The following is a 13727-nucleotide window of genomic DNA, read 5'->3' on the forward strand; positions in this document are numbered from 1 at the left end:
GTATTTAATGTTAATGATTGCAGTGCACCATTTATTGGAGTGTACTTTATAATACAAGTAGTTATTAATAGTCATTGCATTTTTCATTACAGCAGGTGTGCATCAGCAAACTTAGCACTGGTTTTATGAATGTCACAGGAAATGGCATATAACAGAGTCATGTGCATTGCATTTATCTTTCAGACAGATGGCGCATCACAAACATTTGTCATTCCAATATATGGTACATCACAGATATTTGTAACAATAAAATCATTCCTGCAAATGTTTCTGATGCACCATCTGTTGGAATGAAAATGCAATGCATACTGTATGTCTCCGTCTTATGTCATTTGTTATGGTATTTGCAAAAGCAATGTTAATGTTTATGATGTTCCATCTGTTGGAATGATAGAGGCATAGCAACTGGACAGACACACAGACACATGGACACTTATCCTTTTATTCATTTAGATTTTGTTCATAACTCACTGTGCTACCCTTCTGAAACATTTTTATAATCAATATGGACCTCTGTGTATTTATTGTTAAAGTTTGCAGTGCACCATCTTATTGGGATGTATTTTGTAATGCATGTAGTAATACAATTCATTGCAATTGTCATTCCAGCAAGTGGTGCATCACCAACATTAGCAATGTTTGTTATGAATCCTATAGCAAATGGCATATAGAGGGGTCATGTCCTTTGTATTTGTCATTCCAATACATGGCACATCCAAACATTTATAGTAATAAAGTACATTGAATGTGTCATTCCAACAAATGGTGCATCACACATATTAACACTTCTTTTACGAATTGCCATATCAATTGGCATATAATAGAGACGGATATATGCAATGCAGTTGTCATTTTAACAGATGGCACATCACAAGCATTAGCACTGCTTTTATGAATCCCATACCATTTGGCATGTAATAGAGACACATGCATTGCATTTGTCATTCCAATAGATGGTGCATAACAAACATTAACTCCACTTTCACAAATTCTATATCAACTGGCATATAAGAGATATATGCATTGCATTTGTCATTCCAACAGATGGTGCATCACAAACATTAACACTGCTTTCACAAATGCTATACCAATTGGGATATAACAGAGACATACACTATACACTGCATTTGTCATTCCAACAGATGGTGCTTCGCAAACATTAACACTGCTTTCACAATTCCTATACCCACTGGCATATAAGAGACATATGCATTGCCTTTGTTATTCCAACTGATGGTGTTTCACAAACATTAACACTGCATTCACAAATCCTATACCCACTGGCATATAAGAGATATATACATTGCATTTGTCATTCCAAAAGATGGTGCATCACAAACATTAACACCATCCATCCATTTTCTAACCCACTGAATCCGAACACAGGGTCACGGGTGCCAATCACGGAAACAATCCTGGGCAGGGTGCCAACCCACCACAGGACACACACAAACACACCAAGCCCAATTTAGAATCTCCAATCCACCTAACCTGCATGTCTTTGGGAGGAAACCCACGCAGACACAGGGAGAACATGCAAACTCCACCCAGGAAGCAAACCTGGGTCTCCTAACTGCGAGGCAGCAGCACTACCACTGCACCACTGTGCCGCCCAACATTAACACTCCTTTCACAAATCCTATACCAATTGCCCTATAACAGAGACACACAGTATGCATTGCATTTGTCATTCCAACAGATTGTGCATCACAAGCATTAACACTTCTTTAAGAATCCCATTCCAATTGGCATATAACAGAGACATAGCAACTAGATAGGCTCTCAGACACACAGACACTTGTCCTTTAATTAAGTTGGATATGGTGGACTGGTCTCTACAGGCCAATGGTTTTTAATTTATTTTGTTTTCTTTTTCACTTTGAGCTTTTGGGACATTAAAATAGTTTTTTAAAAGTTACAGCAGAATTTGTTAAGGGATTCCCAAATGGTTCAAAGTGCAGCTTGCCTTTATACCTTTCTGTCTAATGGTGTGTGTGTGTGTGTGTGTTTCTTTCTGTCTACAATGTTAGCTCATTCTGTTGTCTGAGTAGAGGACTATAGAGGAGAACATTAAGAATTTTACATTCTCATGTTACCTTATAGGGAGTAAAAGAGTTATGATGGGCAATATGGATTAGTTGGCATCCCGACCAGGATGGATGGTCCCTTACCTGGCCAGGATGCCCTTTTAATGGAAGGATGCAGGTGGCTGGATGTCCCATCCAGACTGGTTAGTTGTGCCTCTCAGGGAGGTTCCGCCCGACGCAGAAGGGCTTCAGGAGTGCAGTGTGATAGCAGTAGATGTACTTGCGGGTCCACCATAAAAGAAGCTGCTCTGCTTCACCCAGGGTTGTAGTCTGGAGGACGTGGACGAGACTTCTTGGGAAGTGTAGAGAAGGAGACAGGAGAAAAGAATGGTCTTGTGGTCGTTGTGAAAGTAACACTGCATTAAATGATTGATTTGAACCCGGGTCTTAGTCTGGTGAAGTTGCGCTTTGGGGTACTGCAACGCCCCCTACAGGCCACAGTATGTAGCTATGTGAAACTCCTCTTAACATTAACTTTACAGGTCCCGGGAGGACCACTCCTGATTTTTAATATTTAGCCTCTTAACGGTTTAATAGCAAAATATGACGTCATAATAAATGGGAGAATATTGTGTTAAAAAAAATCGGTTGTGAAATCCCGCAGCGCACAACCTGCAGGGAAAAAATCCCAATCGGTGATAACGGCGACGTTAAAAACTGAGCGCGTAACTACAATCAAGGTCGGCGCCACCATTAAGGCGAATTGCGCTGTTTATGGTGGGGTGGGTCAACCCCAGCCGTTGGCGCACTGATAAGCTTGGCCAAGGACGCCAAGTAACCGGCACTGATTACAATTACTTTTTCAGATACCGTTAATTCAAACACAGTTACGACTCGCGTAATTCTAATGTTGACCAATCACAGTAAACTTCCACACAAGTCCGAAACACGTCATCGGGGGGGAAAAAAGTCCTTCAAATTTAAGGAGTCTAAAAACAAATTCCAACGATCTTGAATTCAGGTTTGTGATAACTAGAAGCGTATCACGTATATTTGAAATTCAATTCTGATCAATGAGAATGTAATTCGATACGAGCTTTGTAAACATCAAAGCAGAAAGCCCGCCGTTGGCACAGTTCGCGAGCCGAAGACAGCGCAGCTAAACAGCACCACCTAGCGATGGCACCGAGAACTGCCGTGTCCGCTTGACGTTACTGCGCCAGCGTAACTTGCAGTGCGGTGGTCTGGACATGAGGTTCTCTGGACCCTCAGATGCTAAATGCCTCGAAATGTCGATCGGGGTAAACGCCACTCACTCTTTTTGGGGAGTGGGGGCTCTTTTTTATTTTTCTTCACTCAGTTTATTACGACAAGGGTGCTGAAAAGGCACTTGACTGGGTTGTGTGATTCCCTGTAGAACCCAAGCTTGAAAAAGAACCATTTCATTCCGTGAGGGGCTCTTTGCATATGAAGTTGGGTTTTGGTGGCTTGGAAAAGGGTCCTTGTGGACAAAAGAGAAATTTTGAATGTCCTGTAGGAGACTTCGTCCTGTGTGACCGTACACAGCGAACCTATTGGTGTTTATGGAGCCTGTTATGGATTCTTTCTGGACTCTTCATATGGATGTGTTACCCTATGATTTGTCACCCTTATCTTAAAGAGTGTACTAAAGCCCAACAGAGCTTTTCTTAATAACGTGTTTGCGTTTTCTTCCAGGTTGAGAAACTGTAAATATATAGCGCCTTCAGAAAGCATTCAGGCCCCTTCACTTTATTTTGTCAGGTTGCAGCTTTGTGCTCAGTGGCGGTGATATGGGCAGAACTTGCCGGGGGCACCGGGAAACTTACACTGATTTTGAATTCAGTTTCCGATGAGTGGTAACATATTATGTACATCTGCAGTTCCAACTTTAACTGATGAAAATGTTAAAAGAGTAGAAAGGAGAAGGAAAAGCGGAGTCGCACACAGAGAAGCTCAATCGCCCCACCTAGTGGTGGCACAATGAAGTGTGGCGACGGCTCCAGTGTGAAGTTACCGCACATTCTGAAAGCCTGAAAGTGCAGTTCAATTGGGGGGGGGGGGGGGGGGGGGGGTTGGGGGGGGTGTTATTTCAGGTTCTGCGATTCTAGAAATGTTGATCAGAGTAAATGCAGGTGGAAAGAAGGCTTCTGCACTCACTCTTGGGGGCTTTGTTTTTTTTATTATTTCACTGGGTTTTGTGGAACCCTTGCTGGACCAAATCCCATTTCACTCCATGAGTTAGGTCTTTGGGTTCCGAAAAGGGGACAAAGCAGGCATTCCGAATGTCTTGCAGGTGACCTAACAGGATACAAGAGAAGCCGAAACCTGCGTGGTCGTCCCATTGGGACTTTACAAATCTGTGATTATGTAATCACGGCGCCTGGGACAGATCTACATAAAGGAAGACCCCTCATGTGGATGGTTCGTTTGGTTCCCCCTATGCATTGCTCTAATTATCCACATTGTCACCTTTATTTTTAAGTCCAATAAAGCGCCGTTAGGGGGGCGTTTTTTTCTTCCCGGTTGAGAAATTGTATGAATCGTCAGATCAATCCAACTGCATTCACAAATCCTATATCCACTGGCATATCAGAGACATATGCATTGCATCTGTCATTCCAATAGATGGTGCATAACAAACATTAACTCCACTTTCACAAATTCTATATCAAGTGGCATATAGGAGACATATGCATTGCATTTGTTATTCCAACTGACGGTGTTTCACAAACATTAACACTGCATTCACAAATCCTATACCCACTGGCATATAAGAGATATATGCATTGCATTTGTCATTCCAACAGATGGCACATCACAAACATTAACACTGCTTTCACAAATGCTATACCAACTGGCATATAATAGAGACATACACTATGCACTGCATTTGCCATTCCAACAGATGGTGCTTCACAAACATTAACACTGCATTCACAAATACCATACCCACTGGCATATAAGAGATATATGCACTGCATTTGTCATTCTAACAGATGGTGCTTCACAAACATTAACACTGCATTCACAAATCCTATACCCACTGGCATATAAGAGATATATGCATTGCATTTGTCATTCCAACAGATAGTGTTTCACAAACATTAACACTGCATTCACAAATCCTATACCCACTGGCATATAAGAGATATATGCATTGCATTTGTCATTCCAACAGATGGCGCATCACAAACATTAACAATGCTTTCACAAATGCTATACCAACTGGCATATAACAGAGACATACACTATGCACTGCATTTTCCATTCCAACAGATGGTGCTTCACAAACATTAACACTGCATTCACAAATACTATACCCACTGGCATATAAGAGATATATGCACTGCATTTGTCATTCCAACAGATGGTGTTTCACAAACATTAACACTGCATTCACAAATCCTATACCCACTGGCATATAAGAGATATATGCATTGCATTTGTCATTCCAACAGATGGTGTTTCACAAACATTAACACTGCATTCACAAATCCTATACCCACTGGCATATAAGAGATATATGCATTGCATTTGTCATTCCAACAGATGGTGTTTCACAAACATTAACACTGCTTTCACAAATCCTATACCAATATTCCTATAACAGAGACATACACTATGCATTGCATTTGTCATTCCAACAGATTGTGCATCACAAGCATTAACATTTCTTTAAGAATCCCATTCCAATTGGCATATAACAGAGACATAGCAACTAGACAGGCTCTCCGATACGCAGACACTTGTCCTTTAATTAAGTTGGATATGATGGACTGGTCTCTACAGGACAATGGTTTTTACTTTATTTTGTTTTCTTTTTCACTTTGAGCTTTTGGGACATTAAAATAGTTTTTTAAAACTTACAGCAGCATTTGTTAAGGGATTCCCAAATGGTTCAAAGTGAAGCTCCTAAAAAAGTGCGAGCAACTAGCATGACTCATGTACAAAGAATTCCACAGTCCAAGTGTCCTTAAACATTTTTGTGAAATTCAAAGAAGAAAGTTGATAATACACACAAAAAAGAAAAAACTTCTCATCTGTGATGTTTGGTTTAAGGCTTAAATGTCTTGGTTTGCCCGTCTTCAGCTTTCGAGATATGACCGTCCCATTGGGACTTTACAAATCTGTGATTGTGTATGGAGCCTGGGACAGATCTACATAAAGGAAGACCCCTCATGTGGATGGTTCGTTTGGTTCCCCCTATGCATTTCTCTAATTATCCACATTGTCACCTTCATTTTTAAGTGTAATAAAGCGCCGTTAGGGGGGCGTTTTTTTCTTTCCGGTTGAGAAATTGTTTTATTAGTCAGATCAATCCAAAGTCATTTCATATTCCAGGACAAGATGGCCGGCGTCCTGTGCCCAGTGCTGCCCTGGACTGAATAGACAGGGTGGCAAATTAAATGAAGCCGTCAGACGTGCAGCTTGAAGTCCATTTTGATCGTCGGTGGCTTTACGGTCTGCATCACGTCACCTTCTGTCTGCTGCCTGTCATTTTAAGGTGACATCACTGTCCTGCTCAATCGGCCTTTCCGTTTTTTTTTTTTCCAAGAATGGGCACTGGTTTGAATTACAGATGGGGGCAAATTTGTGGGTACCCCCTCCATGAAAAAAAAGAAGACCCCGCAATTATCTCTGAAATAACTGACCAAAGTCATGACCCCCCCCCCCCCCCATCATTGTTTATTTTGTATTTATTACGAATCAGACTTTGCTTTAGAGTTTTAATTGAACGGAATCCTTCAGAAGCTAACGCAAATGAAAATGACGGGACCCTTCACCTCCTGTTTGGTTGCAATCCCTGCACACGAGCGATTCCTGCAGCCCTGAGCTCCAGCGGTGTCAGCTTTGACGGGGGTCTTCACCAGATGGTGCCATAGGACTCAAATCAAGGCTCATATAGAAGCCCACCTCAGAAGAGTCCAACGCGCTGTTCTCAGCCATTCTCGGGTGCTTTTCGCTGAGTGTTTTGGCTCCTCATCCTGTTGGAGGGTCCGTGAGCTGCGACTGTGACAGAGGTTGGTGACACTGGGCAGGACGTTTGACTCCAGAATGTCTTCTTGATGGTCATGAGATTTCATTATTCCCTGCACAGACCTGTGAGCCCCCCCATGCCAGACACAGCAAAGCAGCCCCCAAAAATCAGGGAACCTTCTGCATGTTTCACAGTAGCTGTGGTGGTCTTTTCTTTTGTTTGTTCGTCTGTGGATTTGACCTGCCACAAAGCTCCAGTCGTGTTTCATCTGTCCAAAGGACCTTCTCTCAGAAGCATCATGGCGCATCAATAGACATTCGAGCAAATTCCAGTCTACATTTTTAAACGTGAAGTCCTCCTGGGTGATCTTCTTCCATTGAGGTGGTGCGAGCAAACGGTAATGGAGATCTGCTTGTGTCCCTTCAGCTTCTTGTCTGTCCTTCTGCTGATTCGGAGGTCCATTTTCCTCTTGTGGCCACGTCCAGGGAGGTTGGTGACAGTCCCATGGACCTTCAACTCGTTCATAATATTTGACACAGTTGTCACAGGAACATCAAGCTGCATGGAGATGGTGGTCTTTCCAGTCTTGGCCTTTAACATGCTTGTCTGTCATTTTTTTTCTGATCTCCTCGCACGACTCTCTGCTTTGCTGTCTCTGGTCCGTATTCAGTGTGGGGACACACAATGACACCAAATAACAGAGTGACAACTTTCTTCCTGGCTCGAATTGTGTGACACAAATTCAAGAAATCGGCGAGTTTGACTCATTGAAGAACATCTCTAGGGGTCTTCACAAACGTGTTCAGGTCCTTTTGGAAGATCTTTGTAGAAGAAGCAACACTTGATCTCTTGTCGCACTTGCTTTGCATGCAGGGGACTACACAGTTATCTTCTGAAAATGCCAAATCTTTATGTTACGCAAGCATTTTTTGACAGGGAAATTCTGTCCACATTTTGAGGTAACGGAATTGAAATGCGACTACTGTGACCCTCAAACAGCAAACTTAAAGATGGCGTCCCTGGAGATGCCGGGGATTGAACCCGGGGCCTCACACATGCGAAGCGTGCGCTCTACCACTGAGCTACATCCCCTCACCTGTCACTCAGTGGCGGGGGCGCGCACTTTATTGTCGGAAGGGGCGGAGTCGGCGCTTTGCTAGTTGATCAAACGAGCACCTGAAACCATTGAGCGGCTGGTGGTCACATCGGGCCTTTGTGGAAGAAGCAACACTTGATCTCTTGTCGCACTTACTTTGCATGGCATGCAGGGGACAATCGCTGCTCATGCCATCACTTTTTAGGCAGACTACACAGTTATCTTCTGAAAATGCCAAATCTTTATCTTAACAGGGAAATTCTGTGACGGAATTGAAATGCGACCACTGTGGCCTTCAAACAGCAAACTTAAAGACAGCGTCCCTGGAGATGCCGGGGATTGAACCCGGGGCCTCACACATGCGAAGCGTGCGCTCTACCACTGAGCTACATCCCCTCACCTGTCACTCAGTGGCGGGGGCGCGCACTTCATTGTCGGAAGGGGCGGAGTCGGCTGGAGTCCGCGCTTTGCTGGTTGATCAAACGAGCGCCGGAAGCCATTGAGCGGCTGGTGGTCACATCGGGCCTTTGTGGAAGAAGCAACACTTGATCTCTTGTCGCACTTGCTTTGCATGGCATGCATGGGACAATCGCTGCTCATGTCATCACTTTTTAGGCAGACTACACAGTTATCTTCTGAAAATGCCAAATCTTTATCTTAAGCAAGCATTTTTTTTAACAGGGAAATTCTGTGACGGAATTGAAATGCGACCACTGTGACCCTCAAACAGGGAACTTAAAGTTGGCGTCCCTGGAGATGCCGGGGATTGAACCCGGGGCCTCACACATGCGAAGCGTGCGCTCTACCACTGAGCTACATCCCCTGTCCCTCATTTGGGGGGGTGCACACTTCTATTTATCTATCTATCTATCTTTATCGATCGATAGATATGAAAGGCACTATATAATAGACACTATTTAACAGATAAATTAGATAATTTAGAAAGACTATATAATAGATATCAAAGACACTATATAATAGTATGATGGATATATTTTAAAGGCACTATATGGGAGACAGAAAGATGGATTTGAAAGGCACCATACACCAGATAAAGAGACGTGACAGGCGCCCTTGGAGATGCCGGGGATTGAACCCGGGGCCTCACACATGCGAAGCGTGCGCTCTACCACTGAGCTACATCCCCAGTCACTCAGAGCCGGGGGCGCGCACTTCGTTGTCGGAAGGGGCGGAGTCGGCTGGAGTCCGCGCTTTGCTGATTGATCAAACGAGCGCCTAAAGCCATTGAGCGGCTTGTGGTCACATCGGGCGGAAGGCCCTTGTGGAAGAAGCAACACTTGTCTCACTTGCTTTGCATGGCATGCAGGGGACAATCGCTGCTCATGTCATCACTTTTTAGGCAGACTACACAGTTATCTTCTGAAAATGCCAAATCTTTATCTTAAGCAAGCATTTTTTTTAACAGGGAAATTCTGTGACGGAATTGAAATGCGACCACTGTGACCCTCAAACAGCAAACTTAAAGTTGGCGTCCCTGGAGATGCCGGGGATTGAACCCGGGGCCTCACACATGCGAAGCGTGCGCTCTACCACTGAGCTACATCCCCTCACCTAAATATTTGCGGCGGGGGCGCGCATTTAATTGTCAAAAGGGGCGGAGCCGTCACGAGCACCTGAAGCGATTGAGCGGCTTGTGGTCACTTCGAGCAGAAAGCGGCCGAGTCAGTCAGTCGGGCTGCTGCCCCAAGGGGTCACTGCTTGTACCCTTCTGAAAATGAAATAAATAAATAAACAAACAAATAGGTAAATAAAAAGCCGTGCCTGTCAGTCGTCCATTGTGGGCGGTTGACTAAAGTGGAGGAAAACTGAGAAAAGTTAAGAGAAGCAGCCACGATTAGTCCGGATTTGGAAAAGGCATTTCACAAAGTAGCTCGCAGTTTCATGTTGGACATGTTAAGGGTGACGGAGTATTTCTACAACAGGCTGGAGTAACGAGCGGCGGCTAATGATATCGAGACACCATTAGGAATTCCAGAGGGGCTCGACAGGAGCGCCCCCTGTCTGCATTGCTATACGCGGCACACAGCGCCTTCAGAAAGAATGCCGACCCGCCACTTTGGTCACATTTTCTTTTGTTGCTGCCTTGTCCTAAAATCATTTCAACTCATTTTTTCCCTCAACAAGTAACACTCAGTACTCCAGAATGCAAAGCAAAAACAGGAGTTTACGAGTTTTAGCAGTTAAAAACAAAACCTTAAAATGCGTCATATTGACTGAAATATACAGTAGAACCTTCGTGATTCCAACCTGGTGTCTCCGTCAGTCTCTGATGGCACAAACTTGACAAACTTGACATTGGGGATTCTCTGCCCTTCTTCTCTGCTGATCTTCTCAAGCTCTGTCAGGGTGGACGGCGATTTTTGAGGTTTCTGCCAGAAATGCTCGATTGGGGTGAAGTCGGGACTCTGGCTGGGACATTAGGGGAAGTTTCCCGAGCTGTCTATAAGCCACTCCTGTCCAGTGTTGTCTTTGCTTTGTGACCCCTGTGGCCCAGTCTGACGTGGCAGGCTCCGTATCTCCGAACTTCAGAGAACTCCGTTCAGCTTTCCCCCAACCCTGACTAGTACGCGGTGTTTGGTTTCCTCCAGACATGTTTACCACTGAGGACAAACGGCTCTTTTTTCCCCAATGCACATTGATCATGGCTGCTTCACTTCTCTTTAGTTTTCCTTCATTACGCTGCTCAACATCGGTCACCCAGCCATCGCACACAATGGACGACTTACTGGCACTCTCTTTTTTACTGGCTGATTTTCAGAAGGGTACAAGTAGTGACCCCCGCGGAGTCACAGCAGACTCGGCCGCCTTCCGCCCGATGTGACCACAAGCCGCTCAATGGCTTCAAAAAACTCCAGCCGACTCCGCCCCTTCCGACAATAAAGTGCGCGCCCCCGCCACTGAGTGACAGGTGAGGGGATGTAGCTCAGTGGTAGAGCGCACGCTTCGCATGTGTGAGGCCCCGGGTTCAATCCCCGGCATCTCCAGGGACGCCAACTTTAAGTTTGCTGTTTGAGGGTCACAGTGGTCGCATTTCAATTCCGTCACAGAATTTCCCTGTTAAAAAAAATGCTTGCTTAAGATAAAGATTTGGCATTTTCAGAAGGTAACTGTGTAAAAAAGTGATGACATGAGCAGCGATTGTCCCCTGCATGCCATGCAAAGCAAGTGCGACAAGAGATCAAGTGTTGCTTCTTCCACAAAGGCCTTCCGCCCGATGTGACCACAAGCCGCTCAATGGTTTCAGGCGCTCGTTTGATCAACTAGCAAAGCGCGGACTCCAGCCGACTCCGCCCCTTCCGACAATAAAGTGCGCGCCCCCGGCAGTGAGTGACAGGGGATGTAGCTCAGTGGTAGAGCGCACGCTTCGCATGTGTGAGGCCCCGGGTTCAATCCCCGGCATCTCCAAGGGCGCCTGTCACATCTCTTTATCTGGTGTATGGTGCCTTTCAAATCTATCTTTCTGTCTCCCATATAGTGCCTTTAAAATATATCCATCATACTATTATATAGTGTCTTTGATATCTATTATATAGTCTTTCTAAATTATCTAATTTATCTATTAAATTGTGTCTATCTATTATATAGTGCCTTTCATATCTATTGATCGATAAAGATAGATAGATAGATAAATAGAAGTGTGCGCCCCCGCCAGAGAGGGACAGGTGAGGGGATGTAGCTCAGTGGTAGAGCGCACGCTTCGCATGTGTGAGGTCCCGGGTTCAATCCCCGGCATCTCCAGGGTGTTAAGATCTTTAAGTTTGATGGTCACAGCGGTCGAATTTCAATTTGATCATCTCAAGATGTGTTAAAAAAATGCATGCGTATGATAAAGATTTGCCATTTTCAGAAGATAACTGCGTAGTCACACACATTAAAAAGTGCCATCTGCCTGAAAAGGGATGATAGATGTCAAAGGCACTATATGATAGAGATAGACAGATAAATGAAAGACACTATATGATAGATGTGAAAGACACTATATAATAGATTGATAGATAGATGGTGTGGCCACTGGGGGTGCCAGAGAGCCCCAAACCCAAGACACAGTATAACACCATTATATGAATAAAATCAAAGGTATTTATTCACACCAAGCAGCAATCAGCCACACACACACAATACAAATGTATTCCTCAATTATTCTTCCTCCTCTCTTCCTCCCACTGAGTGTTGCCCACTGCCTCCTGTTTCTGACTCAGTTCAAGTGGGGCAGTTGGCTTCCTTTTAAACCAGAGCTGGGAACTTCTTCCAATCTCCTGTCCAGGTCGTCCAGAGCATTTTCAGGTTGTGTGGAAACCAGGGTTGTCCTCCCCCGGCATCTCCCTCTGGTGGTCCCGAAAACACCCCGACAGGGCTGCATTTCTGGACGCCAAGTCCCATGCCACCCTGCGGGTGTCCTGATCAGGTTTAGCTCAGAGGGACATGGCCTCCTGGCCAGGATTCTTGTCCCTCCTCTCTGGCACTTACAATAGATAGAACTTAATTTCTCCCCTGGGAGAGCTGTTTTAATGAAATGCATTACATTTGTCATTCAAACAGATGGTGCAACTCAAGATTTTACCAATTCTATATCAAATGACATGTAACAGAGACGTATGCAGCTGTCATTGCAACAGATGGTGCATCAAAAACATTTGTAGTATTGCAATTTATTTCCTTTTTCACACAGTTGTAAGAGGTGTATAAACAAGAAAATAACACCTATGGAAGCCAAAACTAAAATGCACCTGTGACTCAACTGAGACTGCAAATCAGAGCAATGCAATCCTGGGGGCTCTCCTTGAATAAACAATGGAGGTCCACAGTCACCCGGTGTTTGCAGCTCACCTGTCCAACACTAGATGGCAGAGCAGTGACACAGGGCGGAGCTTTAGCAATAGAAAACATTTGCATAGTACAGCCCACTCCATGACACTCATACAGCTGCCATGGGTTCCTCGCCCAGCTGGTGTTCACATTCAGATTTGGTGTCATCTATTGTATGTCTTCTTCTTCTTCTTCCTCCTCCTCTTCGTCTTTCCACATTTATAGATCCCTGATTAACATTCCCCAAAAATCTCTTTGCCAGTCAGGCCCTTTTTCCTTCAGATGTTCTTTGACTTTATCCATCCACCTCCATTTTGTTCTCTTCCTCACATCCATCACTCTTTTGCCCTCATCTTCATCGTCTCTCCTCATCACAGGTCCACACCCCTTCAGCCTCCTTTCTTGTACTTTCTTAGATTTCTGTCCCACTTTTCTAAGTCTGTCTATTTTTGTAACTCCACATGTCCATCATCTCCACCTTCTCCTTTCCACCACATCCATCTTCTCCTCCTGCTCTGCTCCCTTCACTGCCTGTATCTCAGCTCCATCCATCACTGCTGCTCTTACAAACCTCACTTTTAACCTTCACCTTAATCCTTTGATCACACCACACTCCTGATACCTTCTTCCAATTGTTCCATCCACACTTCACTCTGTGGGTTATCTCTGAGTCTAGTTCTCCATCCTGGGGGACCAAAGATCCCCCATATTTAAACTTCTCCACTCTTCTCAGTAGCTCCCCCTACAGGTAGCTTCTGAATGCTGATCATCATTAAAC

The 13727-nt window shown here is 44.5% G+C and overlaps 8 non-coding genes across 8 annotated transcripts; 3 read left to right on the forward strand and 5 right to left on the reverse strand.

Annotated features, from left to right (window-relative positions):
• Positions 1–8046: 8046 nt before the first annotated feature.
• Positions 8047–8118, reverse strand: trnaa-cgc (transfer RNA alanine (anticodon CGC)). Its single transcript has one exon. It is a non-coding gene; the product is annotated as a tRNA-Ala (tRNA).
• A 328-nt stretch (positions 8119–8446) lies between these two features.
• Positions 8447–8518, reverse strand: trnaa-cgc (transfer RNA alanine (anticodon CGC)). The gene has a single exon. It is a non-coding gene; the product is annotated as a tRNA-Ala (tRNA).
• A 355-nt stretch (positions 8519–8873) lies between these two features.
• On the reverse strand, positions 8874–8945 carry trnaa-cgc (transfer RNA alanine (anticodon CGC)). Its single transcript has one exon. It is a non-coding gene; the product is annotated as a tRNA-Ala (tRNA).
• A 252-nt stretch (positions 8946–9197) lies between these two features.
• trnaa-cgc (transfer RNA alanine (anticodon CGC)) lies at positions 9198–9269 on the reverse strand. The gene has a single exon. It is a non-coding gene; the product is annotated as a tRNA-Ala (tRNA).
• A 349-nt stretch (positions 9270–9618) lies between these two features.
• On the reverse strand, positions 9619–9690 carry trnaa-cgc (transfer RNA alanine (anticodon CGC)). Its single transcript has one exon. It is a non-coding gene; the product is annotated as a tRNA-Ala (tRNA).
• Positions 9691–11055: 1365 nt separating this feature from the next.
• On the forward strand, positions 11056–11127 carry trnaa-cgc (transfer RNA alanine (anticodon CGC)). The gene has a single exon. It is a non-coding gene; the product is annotated as a tRNA-Ala (tRNA).
• A 349-nt stretch (positions 11128–11476) lies between these two features.
• Positions 11477–11548, forward strand: trnaa-cgc (transfer RNA alanine (anticodon CGC)). The gene has a single exon. It is a non-coding gene; the product is annotated as a tRNA-Ala (tRNA).
• A 261-nt stretch (positions 11549–11809) lies between these two features.
• Positions 11810–11881, forward strand: trnaa-cgc (transfer RNA alanine (anticodon CGC)). The gene has a single exon. It is a non-coding gene; the product is annotated as a tRNA-Ala (tRNA).
• Positions 11882–13727: the final 1846 nt, after the last annotated feature.

Source organism: Erpetoichthys calabaricus, chromosome 3, assembly GCF_900747795.2.
Source record: "Erpetoichthys calabaricus chromosome 3, fErpCal1.3, whole genome shotgun sequence".
Classification (NCBI taxonomy): Eukaryota; Metazoa; Chordata; class Cladistia; order Polypteriformes; family Polypteridae; genus Erpetoichthys; species Erpetoichthys calabaricus.